Source organism: Phalacrocorax carbo, chromosome 2 (genome assembly GCF_963921805.1).
Source record: "Phalacrocorax carbo chromosome 2, bPhaCar2.1, whole genome shotgun sequence".
Lineage (NCBI taxonomy): Eukaryota > Metazoa > Chordata > Aves > Suliformes > Phalacrocoracidae > Phalacrocorax > Phalacrocorax carbo.
The window spans coordinates 135,736,003-135,758,418 of record NC_087514.1 but is presented as its reverse complement, the minus strand read 5'-3'; positions in this window follow the sequence as shown (position 1 = coordinate 135,758,418).

Below are 22,416 nucleotides of genomic sequence, written 5' to 3'. Positions count from 1 at the left end.
TCAGCTATTTCCTCAGGCTCATAACACAGAATTTTGACAAAACTGGAATCAATTCCCATTTCTGCTTTCACCCTTTGTACATAAGCATGGCAGTGGTTGACCTGACAGCTCATCCAAACTAGCCCTATCAAGTCTTGACATTTATAATTTTTCTAGCTTTTAGTTTTATGTTTTTTCTTGCATCTACTGGGTTCCAGCCCTCCTTTCTTCTTGGAGTGGGAGAAAAGAAAGCAAGCAACTAACTAATACAGGAAAAAAAAAAGCAAGGAAACTCCAAACATATATCGAGTTACCTTTCTGGTTTACATCACCCAATGTGTTATCATTTTGCTGAAGCCCTGCATGTGAAGGACCCACTTTCCTTCCAGCCCTGGGGCAATGATTGAAATATAATGTACCTCTATGAGCAGACAGCACCTTTGGAAGTTTTGGAATAGCTATTCTGGAACTTCTCATGTCAATCTATTTTGAATAGATTTCAAAGTATAGCTAATGAGATAGTCTATAGTAACAGAAGCTCTAACATTCCCCAGGTGGAACATGGGACTCTAAACCTGGAAAATTGCAGACTTGCCTAACATCTAAATACCAAGGATGAAGTCTGTGCCTTATTGAGATCGTCAGGAATTTTTGTTACCACAAAAGATATTCTGAAGAGCTTAATGTCAGTGCAACACAATGACAAAAAAATACTTTCTTTGGATGTGTAAAACTGAGAATTTTAAGCAACAAGAAGGGAGTAATCCAGCTGCTGTTACACACAGCACTCATAAGGCAAGTACTTGACTGTACTTGTGTCTGCACTTTGGGGAGGATATCAAATCCTGGAGTTCAAAGGAGGGTCACAAAAATGATACAGGGTATGGAAAACAAGTCGTCTGAATCAAGGCTTAAGGAGAGCTGCTTATCAGACAAGCTTGAGCACAGACTACAGGCACACACAGGGAGAAATTCTGCAAAATAACAAGAAGCTTTTCAGCCTTTTTGACAAGGACTTTGCAAGACTCATTTTCTGAACAATAACTTAGTAAAATTCAATTCTTAAAGACGACAACAGCTTATCAGTGGATATGATTAAAAATAGGGAAAGTTGGGGACTATGGCATCGAGTTTCTAAGTTGAGACTAACTCTCTAATAAAATTTTTGCTCTCATTGAGCTTTAAGGAAAATTTCTTTGGCTTCTTCTTTGACAGATAAGTATGTTGATATAGATGAAGAAGTAGTGAGAGGAAACTGGACCAAATGGAAGTGCAGTCTTTTCAGATATCTGAACTGACGGACCTATATCTCTCACATCCCCTCACCTTAGGTACAACTGTATATATTGCACCTCCATGTTATGTGACTCATTTCATGCTTTGAGGTTTCACTCCCTCATATAAAAGTCAGGCAGAATTACTTTAGTTCTGCTTTAAATAGTATGATTTCTTTCCCATCACCGCCACCCCTTTTTCCCTCCAATTGTCACCTTTCTCTTATACATCAGAGACAGACCACGTCTGGGGACTAGGTGCTAAGATAGCAGAGAAATAAAATAATCTTTCTGGTCCCAGGCTGGTTCATCTCACTTACACCCTCATTCTGGCCACAGACGTGGGTGTCAGGGCACACCAGGAGCTGAGGGCCCCCCCAGGGGTTCCACGGGGATGGGCAGGGCTGGGCCTGGTGGCCAGGGCCTGTCCCATCGCCACAGCCAGGAGCTGGGCAGCCTGAGGGGCAGCCCAGCCCCGGCATCAGGCACCTCCCTGGGGAATGGGCTGGGCCAGGCCCTGGGCCCCCGGGTGGGCTTGGCTCTGCGGGGCCTGCAGCCAGGCAGGGCTGTGGGGAGCCGGAGACCAGCCCTGCTGCAGCATCACTGGGGCAGGGACAGATGACCCCAGGGTGCTGGCATGGCGCCTGGGCCATGGGCTGGGTGGGGGAGCCCTGGGGGAGGCTGATCAGGGACAGTCACGCCTGGCAGTGCTCGCAGAGCCCTGACATTGTCTCCAGCAGTAGTTTCCTTCAGGACTCTGACAGGGACCTTTACGTGGCATGTGGCTGGCCTGCTAGGATCATTTTTAGCATTTTTAATCCAATCAGTTCTGTATCATTTCAGGACATTTGCTATTTGTGCAGCTTCTCTTTCACACAGCTTCACTGCTGAGAGTCAAAACATTTTGTGCAACTGCTGTAAGGGGCTGGGTGAGACCTATGGCAGTGCAAGGCCAAAGGATGCATTACCCCAGTATAGTCCCCATCCCTTCTCACACACCTCTTGTGTCCCACACAATACCAAATACATTTTGAGTAATGACATTGAGTTAAACCCTGAAATTTTCTCTCTGGATTAGTCTGAGTGTGTCTATACAAATGAGAGAAGTGCAATAGGGTTTGTAGCAACTCCCCCATGGAAGCTTTTAGCATGGGCTGAATCCAAGGTGATTCTGCCATTTTACAGAAGAGAGTGTCCGTACATAGCAGTTGCAGAGTAGCAGTGATTAGTGACTGACTTGCTTGGTTAAAGAAGTCATCAGGCAGACTTTGCAATGCAACTCTGTTCAGAGCAAGTAAAGAAAATAAGAAATTTAGTGGGAAGATTGAAAACATAGGCATCCCTGCCAGATGTTTATGGAGAGCCAAGAAAAGAAACAGGATACTAAGCCCCTCCTGTACTAGCCAAAAGAACAGATTCTGGCTGCGAAAAGCAGTTGCTTTCTTTCCTCCATTGGTTGGGTGATGCAACATCCTTGCTCTAAAACACACTCTGCCAGGGCCTCTGTACAATTAACCAAGAAGCTTCTGAGCATACATCTCAGCTCTCAGCTCTAAGTCAGCCAGGTTGTGGACCCCACTTTGCTTCCTATCGGCCAGAGAAATTGGACATGGCAAAGATTAACCGAGTCAGCCAGTCTGTGTCTGTGAACAGGAGGCAATAATTCAAAAGTTATTGAAAGGAAGTTGAAACAGTAGGGTCTAAACTATTTGATTGTGAAACCAGTGATGGCCTGCCAGTTCTTAGACCAACCCTGTCCTAGTTTACAATGCCCAAGCAGGTCCAAAGCATGCATGCCGATCGCAGTTCCCATTGGGACCATTTAGCTGTTAAACTAAAAATAAATGAAAATAAAAATAAAATAAAAAGCTGCCCCTTTGTGAAATCTCAGCTTTAGCTTTGGCCTCAGGGAGCTAAAGCTGCCAAGGAAAGTCCTGTCCAGGGCCCATCCACTGAGGCCAATTTCCAAACCCCTTTAGACAGCTGCAGTTTTCCAGGACCTGTTTTGATTCTTCAAAGAGTACCTGAAATCTCAGTAGTAACCCTCTCTTTCCAGGCCAAGGATACAGACCAATAAGCCTCATAGTAGTCTGAGAGAACAACAGGTGGCAAAAAATGCTTGTGCTTCCCTAGCTATCTTTGTTCTACAGACTTGTTAAAAAGAAAACATACATGAGAAAGTAAAGATTAACTAATAAAATAAACCATCTTTATGTCCTTCCCTGTCCATTGAAACCTTTTTCTAGGCTACTGTTAGGCACCATACAGGTTTGTAATCTCTGTGCAGAATCAAATACTGTACCACATGAAGTGAATTACTTGGCAAAATGTGACAGATTTCACAGTGGAAATACTGAAGTTATTTTAATTTGTTCTTTATCATCTAATTTCCTTTGTTTCTTTAATAGCCTGAAAAGCCAAAGGAAAAAAATGTCACAATTGAAGTGTGAGAGGGACTCATAATTTATAACTTTTTGACAGCAATCACAGGAAGAGAGAAGATTGGAACCACTGATACCTGGAAAGATGCATATAAATAACAGCACATGCCAAGAGGTGTCTCCTTAGTCTCCTACTCTTCTTTCAACCTCTTTTATTAATTATTGCATGATATTCTTACTCCTTGGAATATCTCCCCCTTTCTTACTAGTATCAGCAGTGTAGACCTCTCAAAAAATATCAGCTGGAAACCAGGAAGGAGGTCACAAGACAGGCCAAGTCTAAGTTCCCCACTCTGTTCAAAGCACAGGATAACACTTTCATTAACAAATGTCTTCGCTACTGAATACTTTAATGACCCTGCTTTCATCTCGGTCTTTCAAATTTTTCCTCCTTCTTTCCTTCTTTTCCTTCTGTACCCTGTTTTTTAGAAGCACAGAGAAAATTTAAGGAAGACCATCCAACACAAAATTGTTGCTTTACAAAATCAAATTTGAATCAAAAGGCGGTATTTTAAATGAAAAAAAGACAAAACCCAATATTTAATAGAAATTAAGTTGTGAAAACAGTACCAACTCCCTTTTCTTTCATTTAATAGAAAAATATTGATTTTTTTCCCTCCATGGTCAAGTTTTCAGCATTGGGCTAGTTCATAAGGAAAATAATGGGAGAAAAATGAGCATGAGCAGAAAATGTCGAACTATTATGTGTCTTAGTTCAAACATGGAGAGTAAATATCACAGTGACAGATAAGTTCAGTGACCTAAGATGTTATTTATCACACTTACATGCCTTACAGGGTTTGGGGTTTTTTTATCTTTAAGAACCAATGTTCCTTTAAGAAATAAGGGATTTTTTTGATCCTAAGGATAGAATCACAAAGAAGCCTCTCAGCGTAGTATGATTAATTAGTCTTTTTCAAAAAGCAGTGGGTAGAATCAAGATTAGACTCCAGGACCAAACACGAAACAATAGCTTGCTTTATTCCCAGCAGTTTTAATGCATGGAGATGACAGTCTCTTCACAAATGTCTCACTTAGATGGTGCTTCCAAGCCCCAGGTCAGAATTAGAAAAAACGAAAGAATGGAAAAATCAATGGCACTAATACTCATGCCCTTTGATTTCATGGCAGTTACCCCCAGATTTGCAAATTCTAGGATTGTATAATCTTTTCCATGGATTGACTCTGTGGTTTCCAGTGACAGCTACAATCACAGGAATCTCACATAATGCTCCTGCAGGAGACCTGTGGTGGACAGAATCCACTGACTACTACAAAGTCGCTGCCTAGTTTTAGTTTCTGAAACATGTGTTTTGCTTTTCAGCAGATTGCAGGGTAGGCTGGTATTAATGAAGGTGATAGTTTAGTTCACTGATCAGAAATAATTGAAGGATATGGAATTCTATGGGTGAAAAACAAGACAAAAACCCAAAAGGGTGATTTAGGAAAAATATCAAAAAGGACTTTTCAGCAGACGCTTAACCATAGGGAGAAGTTACTACAGCACTGTGCTGGGATCCAGGAATCTCCAGCTAAATTCTAGCCACTCCTCTGTCAAACAACTTGATTTATCGCCTAAGCTTGATCTACAAAATAGGTCTCAGGATAGGATATTTCTGTATTTTGAGATTTTTAAGTCAATATTCTACATAAAGGTGACTTATTTCTGTTATAGACAAAGCCATTAGAAGTGAAATTTAGTCTATGCATAAATCAATCACAGTTTGCCAAACTTTCAGGTTTTTGTATTTGAAATTTACTGTGTATCGAACAATGCTGTATTTGCAAGCTGCCTGAATGATAATTCTTTTTCTGGTGTGTAATTTCTATTGTTCACTACTATTTATTGTAAAGGAAATAGATCATATTGTACCAGGCCCAAAGGTGGCATTAGCTAGTAGGCACCTTGTCTATTGAAGTAATAAATTATCAAGTTTTTATTCCAGCTTTACTAAAGAGGCAAGTCTATGTTCAAATGCCAAACAAATGAAGCATTGTTTCAGAGAAGAGATTCTGATTCAGAAGGGATTCCAAATTTCATTGCGTTGAACTGATAAAAGAAACACTTTCCCCCCTTTACTACATGATAATATACAATTACCCAGAGAAAAAGCACACAGAGCTAGACATTCCCACTATTTACCTGAAACAGACAGGAAATGGCTGGAACATCTACATTTATACTGTCACCATTCCTCTACATTTCATCTTAAAATAAATGTTCCTATTGGTATCTTATTTAGACCCCTTAGCAAGGTGATGGATGCGAAAAAGATACGCTAAATTAAATCTGCTAGAGCTTACACACTGACTATGCTTCTTTTTTCCTCTCACTCTTTGGCCTATGTCATTTTATTTCCACGCAAAGAATTTGGCCCTCTGGTGCATTACAGAGAATCCAAAGGACTAACCTTTTAGTGTTGGGAAACATCTAATGTTCCTGCCAGTGAGCTAAAGCTGGAGTATCCCTTTGTCATGGCCAAATTTATGACATGGATCAAAAACTATAAAAAGCTGTGTTGCATCCTGCCATTAAGGAGAATTAATATTTTCAGTGGTATGTTAACCAAAGTTTTTCCAGTGTCTCTTGTTAAAAGCAGATTGTTGACTTTTCATCCTGGTGTGCCAAACATTTTCACTGAAACCCTAACAAGACTTTCATCTTACAACCATTATTTCTTAATGGACTTGGATAGGGGCAGTGTACGGGAATGGATTTCCTTTTCAGCTCAGTGCAATGGCCCATCATTAGTGTGCTGGGTCTTGGAGAACCATTACACATGCAAACATTTAAAGTATTTCCAGGGTAACTACTTTTCTTTCCTGAAATGCAAGTCATGTTTTATCTATTATATTTAAACAACATTTGGTCACATTTCACCTTTCAAGTATCTCTACTATGATCACATCTCATTCTGCTGTATAGTAAAAGTCATAATGAATGAGATCATACACAAAAACATTTTTTTATGGAGTGGATTTTGTAGAACTTTCCCCTCATCTTGGGCAATAAATCTGTCTCTGAAAACCACGAAGCCCAAATGCTGACCATTTGACAAGAATACTATATGACGACATCACTCACCGCTTATTTCTTATTATTGGGTAGATGGTAGCATTCATATTTGGAGAAAAAAAAAATCTACTGTTTGCCCTTTTGGTCCTTCTATTTTTAGTGATTTTCTATTAATTCCTGTTTTCCTACTGGCGATGCCCTTGTATCTGCCACCAAACAGCACTTACTTGCTTTGCAGGAATGTGTTGGGTTTTTTTTCCAAGCTGACAGAGCAGTGTCAACTGCTTTAAAAAGTTGCCCATTCCTCCTATTAAGCCCTCTCATTCCTAATATGTACTTCTAAAGATTCCTTAACAATTACATACACAGATGCAGTTTTGGAAACTTTCAACCTTTGATGGTATTTTGAATCACGGCCCTATTGGCAGCAAATGAACTCCAAGTAACAACCTTGGAGTGTGATACCATCAGTTCTAAGAAGCTGTGTAATATTTATATGTCTTCATTCAGACTTTATATCAAATGTAACAGGCTTTGCAACCTTCATTAAGAAAAGCTGGCACCCAGAGGTTACCATATGTTCCTCTTTTTAGGCTAGTGTTTAAGTGCAGATGTATATTTATTTTTCCACTCTACAGTCCTCCCTGAACCGTTCTTACTGCAAAGCTAATGAAACCATTGCTTTAATCCCCACTGGCCTTCAGGGTACATCATATGGTCCTTACTATTTAAGAATTCTTTTTAGCTTGCTTTCTATTTCCTTACTTCTGCAGTATTTATATCGTCCCAGTTCAAGAGGCTTTGCTTTTTCTATAGGTGTCAAGGAAACTAAAACTTTTGGTATCACACTGAAGGCGGAACTAAAGTAAAATCTACCTGTCAGATGCAGAAAAGTTCTTCCGCCACCCTTCCCCGTTTGCCCAGCATCTTCTCAATTAGCTTAGCCGTCCAGGATGGCCTTTCTTAATTAACAGACTTGTCAAACAATTTTAAGTTGGACTGCTCACCATTCTAATCCAAGGATCCTACTTGTATTCCAGCTATTGTTTATTTATACATCATAGTTACTGTAGATTTCCAAGTTCTGAACACAAGGTTATTACTCAAGGCTTTGCACTAAACACTAGCCACCCTCTTTATAGCAGCCAAATGCATCTAAAATTCCTATTATTTCTCTTTCTGCATTGTAATGTTTCCACATTTTCTTCAGGCCTGATCCAAACACCATTTGACTTAGTGAAAGCACTACAAATCTAGTGGGCAATTTTTAAGGTGGTTTTTTTTTTTTTTGTAAGGAACATATTCCAGTTCATTTGAACTATGGACCACATCTCACTGCCTTGATTCACACATGTAACCTTTAGTCAGAAGAGCAAATGTAGGGCATACCGGAGGCCTTAATGCTATTGCTGAAAATAACTGCTACAGATTTGGCCCCGTTTTCTTCTTTCCCCTTTTGCAGTGCATGTTTTGCAAGAGATTAATTCCTCTGTGCTTGATACTAGTCTATAAGATTAGACTTTTATACTATATTTTATACTTCAGCAAATCCCACTGAACTCATTCTGTTTTATGCTGCTTCTTAGAGTAGACTATTATATGTAAGCTGAATCTCTTAACTATATCAAATCCAATATAAACACCCTCTTTATAAGACACACCTCACTCTAATTCTCAGTGTGGAACTCCTAACAAAAATTATAAATGGAGTGCTTTGTTCAGGCATTTAACTCTTTCATTCCTAATATCAAATCACAATGCTTAAGCTGTTTTTATTTTGCACTTGAAAATAAATATAAAGGGAAGCCATAACTTAACCCATATGATGTGTTTGAGCCAATCTGGGAGAAGATTTTAACAAGAGATGAAAACTTAGGATGTGACTTTGCCAAAGTTTTGAGGTTTTTTAATCTTATTTTTTGGAGGGGTGTCTGGGAAGGAGTGGGGGGAGGGGGAACGTGCTAAAACTTTGCTAATTGTTGGAGAATTCAAACCTGTTTTCATTTATTTGAAATTATTACATAATGGAAGCGGGACGCTATAATTCAACCCAAATGGACGACTTCAATAAGCGGGTGGAAATGATTCAGTACATTAAAGAGAAGCTGTTTCAATAACAAATCTTTATTATAATCAGGAGTGAAGTGGTTAATTTAAGTTTTTACTGAAAAACAGGCTGGCAAAAATGTTTCCAGGGATGTGGGGATTTTTTTCCTTTTACTCAGTAGGGGTTTGGAGAGGAGGTTTGGAAGGGAAGGAGGGCTTCGGTTCCAGGATCCCCGCATTCCCACGAGTTCCATTAAGGAAGGGGGAAGGGCTTCCTGCTGAGGCAGCCATCTGCAGCTTTCTGTGAACAGCAGGAACCAAAGGCCTGGTAAAAGGAGAGTAAACCCAGGGTGACAATTTTGTGTGCATTCAAAGTCAGAATGTGGCTGACTTTTTTATTATTAGTTGTGTTGTTATTACTATTATTATTAAGGAGGAGGGAGGGTTTCTCTGGCAGAATTAGCAGGTTTATAATGGAATATTAATTACGAGCAAACAATAGTGTTACAGGCAGAAAAGTGTGTAGCACAAACACACCCTGACAGCCTCTCCTGGAATGCGCCGCCGACAGCAAGCTGGGATTGTCATCATCCAAGCTACTGTCGTTCTGCTACAAACTATCTGGAGCCCATGGATGCATGTCTGAGGTCCCCTTAAGTTATTGCTTTCTAGGCTAGAGTAAATTAGACCTGGATTTTTGTAAAGTGCTGTCACTTAATACCTATTTTATTAAGGTTATTTTTATGCCCATAATTTGAGGCTAACACATCTGTTATTTCCTCCACTGCCTGGCTTTGGTGAACATTGCCTATGGAAAGTAACAAAGAGTGACACTGGAAAAAATAACAAGGGTGTTTTAACTTCCAACATCTGGAGAAAACAATATTAAGGAAACAGGAACAAATAGGTACGGTAGCCTACAAAGCAAAAGTCCACTTTTTAACAACAGTGCATAGTTTATACAGTACAGTAGATTTTTATTATTTTAGTCTGGGCAACCTAATACAAAAAATAAGGTTGAAAAATCTCATTAAAGAAGCAGCGGTTCTAGTTCTTGTTTAGGTCATCCTAATGCCAAAGCCCTAGGTACAAAGGGAGAGAGGAAAAAAATGTACTAATATCCCTTCCAGAAAAGAGTTTCAAAATTCCATCTCAAAACCTTCCTATTATGTAGTTTTCAATAAAGTTTTATCACTGCTACATATATGTCCCTGGCTGCTACCTACAGAGATGCAGAAAATTCTACTGTATCATATGAAACTTCAAAACTGAATTAAGCATTCCTGTGGAGTGATAAATATCAAGATTAAGAGAGCGGTGGTAGTTTTTCGAGGGGGGGTGGGGGAAGACAAATATAAAACCTCTTTGCATTCGCATTATTGAATGTAACAAAATAAACCAGAAAATGTCTCAAGTAATCCTTTAGGGAAAAGGATGCATTTGACATACAAATATCTATTTGGAAATACTACATTTCAATACTACTGTTTTTTCTTTTTAAATTTGATAGATTTATTTTTACAATGTACATTCCTAAACCCTCCCATTTGTTGTCTGAATTCCTGTTTGTGACCTTGGAATTCCAAATTTATGATGTCATCCTCTGCCTTTTTTTCCAAGGGCATTGTATTAGAAAATGAAAACAGTATGAAAATACTTCCCCATCCCTTCACACCCCCTCCTTTTCTCCTGTTAACAAGTATTGCCTTGGCATCTATTTAAAAAATAAAATTTTTAAATGGAAAGGTAACTTATACTTACCATACTCCGCTAAATAGAAGGCCTATCTTTGTTTCACAAACATTACAGGATGTGAGTAGCAGAAGCTGCTCATTTCTAGCTACTTATTTGGGGTGTAGAGATTTCTGCTTTCATTTAATATTTGCTTTTAAAGAAAACAACATGTAATACTGCTGAAGAGTTTCTGCCTTTTTTTCTTTTAACTCTCCAAAAGAAAGACTCTGCTTCCAGTGGCACATGATTATTTTAGCAGCTTTCCTCATATAAAGGCAACATGTAACTAAAGGCTGCTGCTTCTGCCAGTAATGAGAAGTAGATAGATGGTGGTTAAGAACAGATGCTCCTAATGGCTGGACCATTGCTTGTGACAGCAAAAGCCAAAGGAAGTCATTACACACCTAAACAGTAGATCTGCTTTTAGTTCCCAATGCAAATAACCTGTGCCCCTGGTCAGTAAAGCACTCCTGCATTTGAATAGGTTTCTTTTCCTTGCAACACTCAAGGTATTTCCAGGTGCTTTTCTGTGCAGGTTTTCTGTCTGGATACCTAAGAGTGACTCCAGGCACAGGTGAAACAACTCCCCATACTGGCTGAATATCCCAGCCAGGCTGCAAAACGACAGGGTGCAGTGCAGGAGAAATTCAGAGAGTCAGGAGAAACTACACTTCCAAATTGTATCTGATTAAAACCTTAGTGCAACATGAAAGATGACATAATGAATGCCAGCCTAACCCAGAAAATCCTACTTATTTTAATAGGTGCTACAAATGCTCAGCACCTCACAGAATTAAGTTCAAAGTCACCTTTACAAATAGCATTTCCTTCACAACCCCAAAGTACTAATTCTTCTAAAGAAACTTTGTGACCTAAAACCACACAAATCAAATTCAAGAAAAAAAAATTGTCTGCTTTAAACACTACTGACTGAGATCACAATGTTTGCGCACTATTAAGAAGAATACAAGAACCTGTTTCTGTCTTTACTTCATCAAACATTGGTTTCCTCAGATAGTCTCATCTGTAAATATAACAGAGCTTCCCAATACTGAAATCAAAGTGCTGCAGCAACATAAGGGTTGTACCATTTTACAAACAAACAAACAAAAAAAAGAAAAAACCGACTACAACTTTTCCTTAATAACTTCACTTTTTAAAAGTTCAGAGGGCTGACATGATTATTCTGAAGCAAGAAGATTTTCCTTGTTTTCCCCTCTCCTGTCCCCCCAGCAACCTCCGCAAAGCTGCTAGCCCATGTTTGGAGATGTTTCCCTTCTGGAAACACACCAGACACTCTTACAGAACTTTAGATATTTAATGTCACAATGTACATTGTTTCTTGTACAAATATATTTTTATCAACTTCACCTGGGATTGCTCTGTATCACCTGGTGCAGAAAACACCTGTGTTTCAGTGGATTGAAAACACAGTAGGCATTACTGATGACAGGTACAACATCCATTTAAATAGCACCTAGGGTTTTTTTCAGTTAGTTAATAGCATAATCACTTTAACTATCAGAGGAATGTGGTACCTATGGGTAGCACCTCAGAACAACAGGCAGGTGTAGTATATGCATTCATAAATGAGTAAAATTTATCACTGAATATACAGGTATCAGGAGACCTCTCTATCACTTAAGTCCTCAAAGTAAGGCTCCACTTTTTGGGGGGGTGGGGTGTGGGATTTGAAAAACATGTGGGCTCTTTTCCAGCCCTATGAGGTGAATTATACCAAGTGAAACTACAGATACGCCTGTGCAGACAGGTGCAGGCAGTTCTCTCGAGTCCTCTGTGTCTCTGGTCCCAGCCGGCTGCAATCCAGCTCCAATGCAAAAGCTACACAGGCACATTTAGCTGAGAGGTAGGGAGTATTGGCTTGAGCATGGTCAGCCTTCAAACATGCTAGCTAAGAATCTACCAACTAGTTCATGAAGTGAGTTTTTAGTTAAAGTTGGTTTGTATGCAGAATGCTGCTTAGAAATCAGATTGAAGGTAGTAATTATATCTTTCTAAAATTCCTCCAAACCTTTTTTTAAAAACATGTCTAGCAATACAAATGGCTTTAAAAATGTATCAAAACTGTTCAGTGAGCACTACATTACAATTTTGAAAAAAAATGGACTGAGTTTGTTTTTAAAGATATGCAGTTACATCCAGACTTCACTGTAAAAGAAATGAGGTCAAGAGGCCAGTTTTTCTTTTAAATTCTGATATCCTTCCTCATTTATAATACGTGCCATAAAGTGAAGTGGAAGAAGTAAATGAAGCAGTGAGCACCTAACAGCTTTACTGACAGCTTTTGTAGTACCAAAACAAACTACACTGCATTTCTATTTATATACTGAGAATTCACCAGTTTAAATACTGACCAATGACCCTAATTCAGTAAAGTACCTAATGTATTTAAGCATTTTCTGAATGTGTAGAATAAAGCGAAAGCTTAAATTAAAGCATAGGCTTAAGTACTTTGCTAAATTGGAACTTTACTGTTCACATAAATTGCAGTTGCAAGACAAGCAATTGTTCTACAAATTATTCTGAAATTATTCTAAAGGCCTATCACAGAAATCTGAGTAATTCATAATACTGGAAAGTCAACAGGAAGACCAATGTCTGTCAACTGGTGTTTGGAGCAAGATATTGATTCCCAAGTGGAGCAAGGTTAAAATGTTATAGCAACATGATCTGGCAGGATTTTTCAAAAACTTACAAGCCAGGGAAATGCACCAGGGAATGCACCCCGAGAGCATTAGGCCATGCTTCTGAGAAGGCTGGAGTTAAGGGTAGAACTCTGAGGAAATCACAAAGAAAGAAGTCATATGTCTTTCAGTCCCCAAGGATCTGCCTATGAATTTATAGCCAAGGACGTGACCTCTAGGTTACTTGTGCTTCAGATCTGTCAGAAAGAAACCTTTCCTTATTCTCTTCCACACCACAGATACCACTCCTCTTCATAAACCAGTATGCTGTTATTTCTATCAAATCTATAGCAAATAAAATAATAAAAAAATAAAATCAGTCTTTATTCACCAGAAGAAGGCAGGAATAGTGTCAAAACAACTTCATCCCCCTTTGCTTTCCAATTTGACTTTGAAAGAAAGTGAGATAAGCTAGGGGGAAGAACACTGAAAGATTTCCAAGCTGAACCTCACAGGCTCAGCAAACTAAGGAGGATTTGCAAGAGCTGTGACAGATCTGAAGGAACTGTACAGTGCAAAAGAGACTGAAAATATTTACTAATCCAAAGGCTGCTGTCCACTAGTGTTCTCAACCAAGACGCAATGACTCCCTTCTCATGTTCCAGTGTGATAACAACTCAGTTACAGAATAAACCACGGAAAAGGTAGGGGTCATTACTTCTGTGTTTGTGTTAGACCTGGCTTCTTCTTAATTTTAACATATGAACCCTGAAAACAAATATCCATTTCCTTTGTACCATGGGAAGAGGAGGTCTTTTAAAGCAGAACAAGTAATTGAAAAAAGATATTTTCTGGTTTTAATAAGAACTAAGCCAACATGATACAAAAAACCCCTATGTTTTGCAACACCTGTCACGACTTCAAAGAACGTAAAAAGTGGCTATTGTGAAAATAACAGGTGTCAGCCTAGAGATGTGAGGTCCAATATGTGGCAGAAGCATAGTAATTCAGGCAATTGCTGTTAAAAGAACACACAACCCAAACCCCCCTCAAAAAGCAAAACGGAAAAAAACCTTTATGACCCTCAAGAGTGGATATTTTTAAAACTCCACATTTTCGTATTATCTCATAAGTAATATATCATCAAAGTATGCAAAGAGACTCAAAACTTGATTGGAACAAAACTGAGGTTGAGAAATCAAGCATTCAGGGCCAGGAAAGAGAGAAATTAAGATTAATGTCAAATTCTGTGTTTTAAAATATAGCCTCGCAAATGTTGAAATTGGATAAAACCAATGCAAAATGGATCATCAGATAGAAACTGATAAAACTTGCATGATCTGGGAGAAACAGGGTCTCAGAATATTAAATTTCCTGCTCATAAATGATTTAAGGTATCCAAAAGCCTCTAAACTGATAAATCTCTGATACACTCCTGAAAACTGGACAGAGCTGTCCAGTTAATCCAAATGAGAGCTTACTGAGTGACAGAAGCATTGGAGGTATTACAGATCTGGCCCTAAAAACAAACTGTAAGTAAACTGCAATTTTCATAAAGGGTGATGCCTTACAATACACTGTGGATAAAGGGACCATAGCTGAAATCCCAGGATGGCTCATTTATTTAAATTTGTTTATGATTTCATATTTTTGAGTCTACTGTCACTAAATCTCTGCTAATAGCAGAAATTAAATTTTGGTGTTTAACAATGTAAAATTTCCTTTTCTTTCTTTCTAACTACCCAAGAGGGACAGAGAGAGTAACATCCGATTAGTAACCACGCTTCCTCTGTGATGCTAACTGTGAAATATGTAGCTGGCCCAGGGTATTAACAGGGAGTAAGTGCTTGAAGCATAGAAACAGAGTGGGTTGTTTGAAACATAGCAACAGACTGGCTCACAGGGTCCTCCCTCACTGCTACCTAATTTGGCTTCTTGAGGGTTATTCATGGTCTGGGTCCCCTGAGGAACTGTTATGGTGACTCATCTAAACCCCATAACCGGTGTGTTTATCATCATGCTATTGTATATGAGAATAGAACGTCTCTTGCTTTAGTGACAGGCAGATGTGCAGTTGATGTAAGGTTTCCAGGAGTGCTTAAGTAACTTGGACATTTACTCTCATTTTTTAAAATTGCACCTGGGGAGCCTATATAATGGTAAAGCAAAGTCACTGAGATGCTTTGGAGATCCTTACCCTGGATTTCCAAAAATAATTGTTCTTAATTTTAAGATTGAAAACTGTGAATCTCTTCAGCAGATAAGCAACTGTTTGCTTCCCATAAATAAGAAAGCAACTGAAACAGCGTTTGGGCCAGTTCAAACCCCCAAGGGTACACCTCCTAGAAATAGGATAGTTTCTTATTATTTTTAATGACCCACCTTTTTCTCCTTCAGCACTGTTCCTGCATCTCTTAATATAGCTCTTTTCAGTTATCACCTTACTTGAGCCAAAATTCTAAAGATCCTAGTTTGCCTGAGTGTTATATCTTCAGATTGATGGATTCTTATTTTGGGAAAAATGAATGAGGGGTATTCATTGCTTTGATCTGTTTTGCAGGAGGAGGTACAACGCTGATTGCCAGCTCAATGAATGTGAGAAGAAAGCCTTCCTAAGGTATCACAATCCTATCAGATGCTTTGCTTTTTTGTTCCATGTAGCTTAGAGCAGCATCCATTTTAGACTGCTTTCTACTGAATAGACAGTGCCAGATGCTCTCAGGACTTCGGGCTGTGCCCAAATAATCCAATTAATTTTGTTCTCAGATGCAGAGAACCTAAGCCTGTGCCCAACTAATTTTGTCACAAAAGTTGAACTGACAGCAAAAAAAACCCCACCTTTGAAATCCATATCTGGCTCAAGGTAGACAGAATTTTATCAGTATTCTGCAGCATGCACGGCAAGTCAGAAAGTAGGTTTATATTAAGGTCCTATTTTAAGTAATTAAGAAATTCAAATGGTCTATAAAAGCAGAAAAAAGTACAGACAACAGCAGATTTGTTAAGCAATGGTGGTCAGAATCTCTCTATTTCCTCCAAAACCCCCAGTCAATGTTTTCCTTCAAAGTTATGTTCCATGATTCAAGCTCTTGAGAATTTAAGTTCTTTGCTCCTTTGCTGGCTTAGCCAGCTCAGTCAGGTCTTTGGCAGCAGCTGGGAAGGATTGCAAGTACACAGCTACCAGTTCATTTACGACCAAACTGTGGTACACTTATTCATGATGAGCAGGAACTTACTCTCCCAGCATTAGTTTCAATAGGAATTCATTAGGAGAAAATGCTGCAAAATTCCCATGCTTAGCTGACAAAGTGATACATTTACCAAATATCAAACAGAATTGGAGTCTGCAAAATGCAACTCCAAAACAAAAGTTTCATATTTCATTGCAGTAGCCAAGAAGGTAATGTTTCCTGATCTCTTGAGAGAAGTTCTCTGCATTGTATGCAGGTTTAACTTTTTAGCTAACAGTACCCTAGAAACTGTAAAATATTCCAATTTTAATGGACAGAAAAACAATAGAGTCATGACAAGGGCATAGCTCTCTTCCCAGCAGAGAAATACCTCTTGTAATTCTATTTTTATTCAGTAATGACTTCCTAACAATCTTTTCTCTCTATTTCTCTCATATATACAAAGAGGAAGATAGGCATAAAGAGAAATGTTTTACAGAAAAATTGTTTGACCCAGGCTCCTCCATGACACAGACCCCAGAGAATCTCCCTGGCAGTGAAACACAGGGAGGAAACAGGTGTCGGAATGAGCCACGCACACACTTCCCTCAACAGTGGCCACAAAGCTCAGACACAACAGCCAAACCCCACTCCTGCAGAAGCAATGCCTGTGACATAACATCAAGTAGTGTTTTGGTAGAATAGCAGTAGTGTTAAGTAACCTTTTGAAAAACAAGAGTAGTGGAAGGTGAAGCAGTATTTCTCTAGAAGAGAGATGGCTAGAGAGAGTAAAAAAGTAGAAGCCTGCAGAACCAAAGAATACCACCTGATAATTTTCAAACTACTCAAAAATTGGTATCTCATTGCTGAGTGCAAAGTACTTCTCTGTCTAATACAGAACGTCTTTGGTGTTATATGTTTGTTAGTCTTCACAGATCTGCTAAACTCTTACTCAGTTGTGTTCACCTGTAAATTACAGAATGCTTTAAGGATCTTTACTCTGTTGTGTATTTCCACAGCATCTACCAAAATGGAGTCTTGCTTCAATCCTGGGTCTACAAATAGTGACAAGAGCCAATCCACAGCTTTGCCTGCTGTCACTGATCCTTAGTTTTTCATCACCATATCACAAACTGAAGGGTTTCACTTCCATACATTTCATAAATGTTGCAAGCAGTTTTTTCAAAAATATTCACCTACCGCTTTCTCTTTTATTGCAGACTGAAACAATGTGCTACATGTTTGCTTTCTAGTCATTCTAACCATTTTGTAAGGTTTTTATTTTAGGCCCCCAACTAATTTTTATTAGTGATAGTGTTTTCTTCTTGTCCAGCATGCTTCGAGCAGTATACAGATGCATAATCTTCACCTTTTATTTAAAATCATGCCCATTACCCCCAGAGCAAAACTCCTAGAAAATCTATGTTCTTTCCATATTTTGGTTTTCTGAGATCCTCCTGGGGACACACTGCCAGTTTTTAAAATCAGAAAGGAGATGGACCTTCTACACAGATGGCGGTTTCTAAGCCGTAGCAAATTAACTGACCAAACTGTGTAATATTCTCTGCATTGCAGTATTCACTCCCTACATGATGATGTTCATCACCCACCCTCTTCCTTCCTCCACAGACTCTCAGAAGATTCACACTATATCCATTTCCAGTGCTCCCCTCAGATTCCCCAGGCAGATGCCAATCAAAGCTTCCTTTGTTGGTGATATGTACATTCCTTCATGAGCTATAAAGGGTAAGAATGTCCCAACTTTCTACAGGCTATCATAGGCACGTGCAATATTATTGTCCCATAGTTTATCTTACCATACCCCAGAGAAATCTCATCATCCTGTTTTCTTTATATGGACTACAGATGTCTTAGCCAAGCTTCCTCACCACTGAGTCACCGACCAGGATTGTTTACGTCTTCATAATGAGTCACCTTCAGGATTTGGCTCATTGTCAATACATGGGCTGACGGCTTCAGCTAGTCTGTTTTGTCTCATTCTCCTTCATCTTGTCAATGTAGCTGTACCTGTTGGGAGTATGAACACAAAATGGCTCCCTCCTACTTTTCCTTTTGCTTTCTTTATGCCATTTCATGTTGAATGATGTTACTTTCTATCTCTAGATTGACTGCTGTTCCAAAACTTTGACTTTCATGTTGTTCCAAGTTCCTGTGCCATAGGAAATCCAATTCAGATTTCTTTTTTGCATCCAAGAATATCAGTTGACATGCAAAAGTGCTATATCTTTGGTCAGATGTCAAACTACATTTAATATGTGTCTTTCATCCTCCTCATTTATAAATAGGAATATTGTGAATATTGCAAATATCTAGGATGATTTAGAAGTCATGTTGCCTTTTTCCATATGATATCTTTTCGCTTATTGGCATGTGTAAATGACTAGGAATTCTGCTGGCCCAAGAACTTTCCTTCTTGCACTATCCATCGCCTTCAAGGTTCATTTTATGAATGTTCTGTATTTATTAATTCTTTCCTTTTCTAATCACTATGTTTAGTATGTCCACTCAACACCTAACTCTCCCTTAGATCTAAACTCTTTGCAATCAGAGGTTGGCTGGGCTCCCAGAGTTAGTCAGATTCATTTTCTGTTTCACCTTCGGGCTTTCATGTACTACTTCAGAGCTATTATAGTTATGTTTCCAAAACAGCAGAGTAATATTAATGTTTTCATTATCTCATTACTTTCTAAATTTATATTGTAAATATGTTTTTATATTAGTTCCTTTCCTTCAAAAGATTAAAAAAAAGGGGGGGATTAAAGTGCTTGATAAGGTCCCTTTAAGAGTCTTTCACAGTTCCTTTTTTCTAAAGTGGCATTTGCTTTGTTGCATAAAAAAACCTTACGGCAACTAAATTGGGGTGAGAGGTAAAATACTGCCATGAATTAGAAACAGGCTAAGAAACCAAAAACAAAGAGTCAGAATTAATAATCAGTTTTCAAGGGAAAAGGTTAACAGGAAGGTGACCAGAACTGAACCCAGTTTGCCAGGTGGGTTTGAACGTAAAGATGTGAGTAAAAACATTATTGTGTTTAATTATTACTAACAGTATAAATAAATCATACCTCAGTGTTTTGCAACTAAATCCATGAAATCACACCCAAAAAATCTCCTTTAAGGATTCAGTCAGTAACTTCCAATATAAATTGGATTTTTATTGAAAACCGCAACTTCTGTTGATAGGAACATGTGCTTATCTTGTTTTTAAATACCAAAGTGGTTGTGTGAAGGGCAGAATATCTTTGAAGAGCTCCAAATCCTGTGTATACAAGACACAGCTTTTCTAAAAAGTGAATTAGTTAATTCTTCAACTTTTTCTACTGATCTTAGCTACAGTTTCTTAGATATACCGAGTTTAACCAGACCCACCCACTCAGAAAAAGGTTTTTGTGTCCTTTAGTACCAGTTCAGACTAATGGCCAGCCCTATGATCCTGTTTATTTGAAAATCAATCTAGATAAATAAAACCTTCCATTTGTCATTATTGTTTCTCTTTTTGTAATTAATCCTCTGAGAAGTTACAGATTAAACAGCACTTACTCAAATAAAATGGAAACTTTGTGTAATCGTTTCTTTCATAAAGCACAAATCAAATATAAATTCACATTTTTTGAATATGGAAATACTCCTAGTGATGAAAGCTGTACTTAGTACATGTGGAATGCGTGCTTCATTTTTTAAGTGTGGTTTGTTTTTTTTTAAATAACAATGATGCCAGTGAACTTCAAGATGATGAAGTTTAATGGGCCCTGGATCCTGCTCAGATCTATCTGCCTCAGTCCAAATGCTAATATGCATTCAGAACTGGGAGCAGAAAATCTCAGAGTCTGAAAGACTCATTGCCCTGGTGGGAAATATTATTTGTGCCAGTGAGAGGAGCTGCTGGCTGGTTTATGTGATTGAAGAATTGAGAGCACTGGCCCACATGAGGTGTAACTTGGTTGTAGATGGGATTCCACTATGAAACTCTCCCTAATATTATGATTGGGCTTAGAACTGGCCAAGAATAGTGCTGTTTGTATTGCTTGAGCTGCCTGAGGTACAATAAGGAGACCAATAGACACCATGCTGGATTCCAGAGGCGAAGAATGATCTAATAAGAATTTTTTCTTTTCTGATGCTGGACCTCATTTTGATGCTTTTCCCAGTGTGGTTCTGGGTAAGAGACCTGCAGCTGTAGCCAGCTAGCTGTACACTCTGACACACAACAGTAAAAGCAAGCAGATTCGTTATGGGTGTGACAGAGCCAATATCCCAGTTTCTGGAGGTTTTCTATTAAACTACCATTCAGTGAAGATCTTGATGTACTCCTGCCTTAAAAAAAAAAATATATAAATTTGTGAACTCACACTGTTAACAACCAAACAACAGCAACAGCAACAAAATTGTATTCAGAGTGAGGAAAACACTATTTAGCCTGGGCTTGACTCCTCTAACAGTATAGGACAAGATAGTCTCAGTCTTGCAGTTTAGCTGAGTGTTATGTTATCCATCAAATCTCAGATGATCCATGACCGAAATGTGGAACATCTGTATATTGTTGAGAGCCTCAGCATAATTTTTAATTAGAGGATGTGTTTTGAGTGTTTTCTCACTTAGTGTGCTAAATAAACCAGCAATTTTAAAAACACAAACCCCAAATAATTTATGGGCAAACCATTGAAATCCCCATTCTAAAACCAAAACCAGCCCAGCATGAATGCTGACCTCACCTCTGCTACTACAGCTAACAGGAAAACTGATGCACTACTTAGGCTAGGCAAAATTAAGAAGTTTAAGTGTCTGCTAATGGATTTTTAAATTATTTGCTGGGCATCTGCCAGGGAGAAAGGTGCTAATCCAGATTCTGCTCCCAGGCCCAGTAACAGAGTGCAGTCTCTAAATAAAGCACATGCTAGCATGAAGCCCAACACAAAAAAAATGGAGAGCGCACAAAAATGGAGAGAGTGAAGTGTAAAATTTAAAGAAAGGGTCAGGGTGGGGTGGGATTATGAACATTTTCACAAGGGATTGATTTTGTTTACTATTTTGATTAATGCCCTGGCTCTACAACATGAGACTACACTGATGGAGTCTGCAGGCGACACAAAGAGGCACAAACCAACATACAAAAGGACAAGGAAAACCCACTGAAAGACTGGATATTTGTGAACTGAAATGAGATAACACTCAGTAGTGAAAATAATAAAACATACATTCAAGGCTAAGAACTAAGACTCTTATTTGGAAAAGACTCAGTAGAGTCTGCTCTGGAACTACCAGCTGACTGCAGGAGGCTACAAAAGCAATGCTTTGTTAAGGTAACAACACTAGAGGAAGAACAGCAAATTCTTAGTGTCCAACTGTGCAACCTTTGGGAGACCTCATCTGCAATACTGCACAGAACTTGTGTTCAAGGAAAATTAATTCATCACTAGAACAGGTGTAGAGGTGGCATATTAGGGTAGCCAAAGGAATTAGTAATCTATCATGTGAGAGGAAACTAAGAAATTTGTGCTGCTGCAGCCTTACAAAATTAATTTGGGGTGGGCAAGTAAACGTCAGGAAGCAGAATAGTTATATAAGCCAACAGACAGGGCTGGCACAGTAATGAGTCAGCAAGCACTGGTCATAAATTACTGGAGGCTGGAAACTGAAAGATGGTGTCTAGCCATGACAGCAACAACCTTCTCATGGAAGATCTGTTCCAGAGCAAAGAGGCAAAAAACATAACTGCTTTTCAGAAAAACTTAACAAACTATGAAAATACATGGAAGCTATATTAAAGAACTTGAACGGATAACTCAAGATTCCTCTTCCATTACTATATTTCTGTCTGATAAATTCACCTGGAAGGATAAATGCCCAGCTGGACACAATTCTTGGTGCTAGAGGACCATCAGGCTCTTTGAGGAGAAAAGCTATATTACACAAGCAGCTTTTTCAATGTGACAGTGAAGTCTTCTGTAAATTAGAGGCAGGAACAAAAGAATAAATAGGCTGACCATTTTCTGTGGGGTAAGCATGCAGCCTTGCACAGCAAAAGATGCCATTTTGCCATCTGACGCAGCTAAAAGTTCATAACCTATCAGTAATTTTAACCTGGCAAAA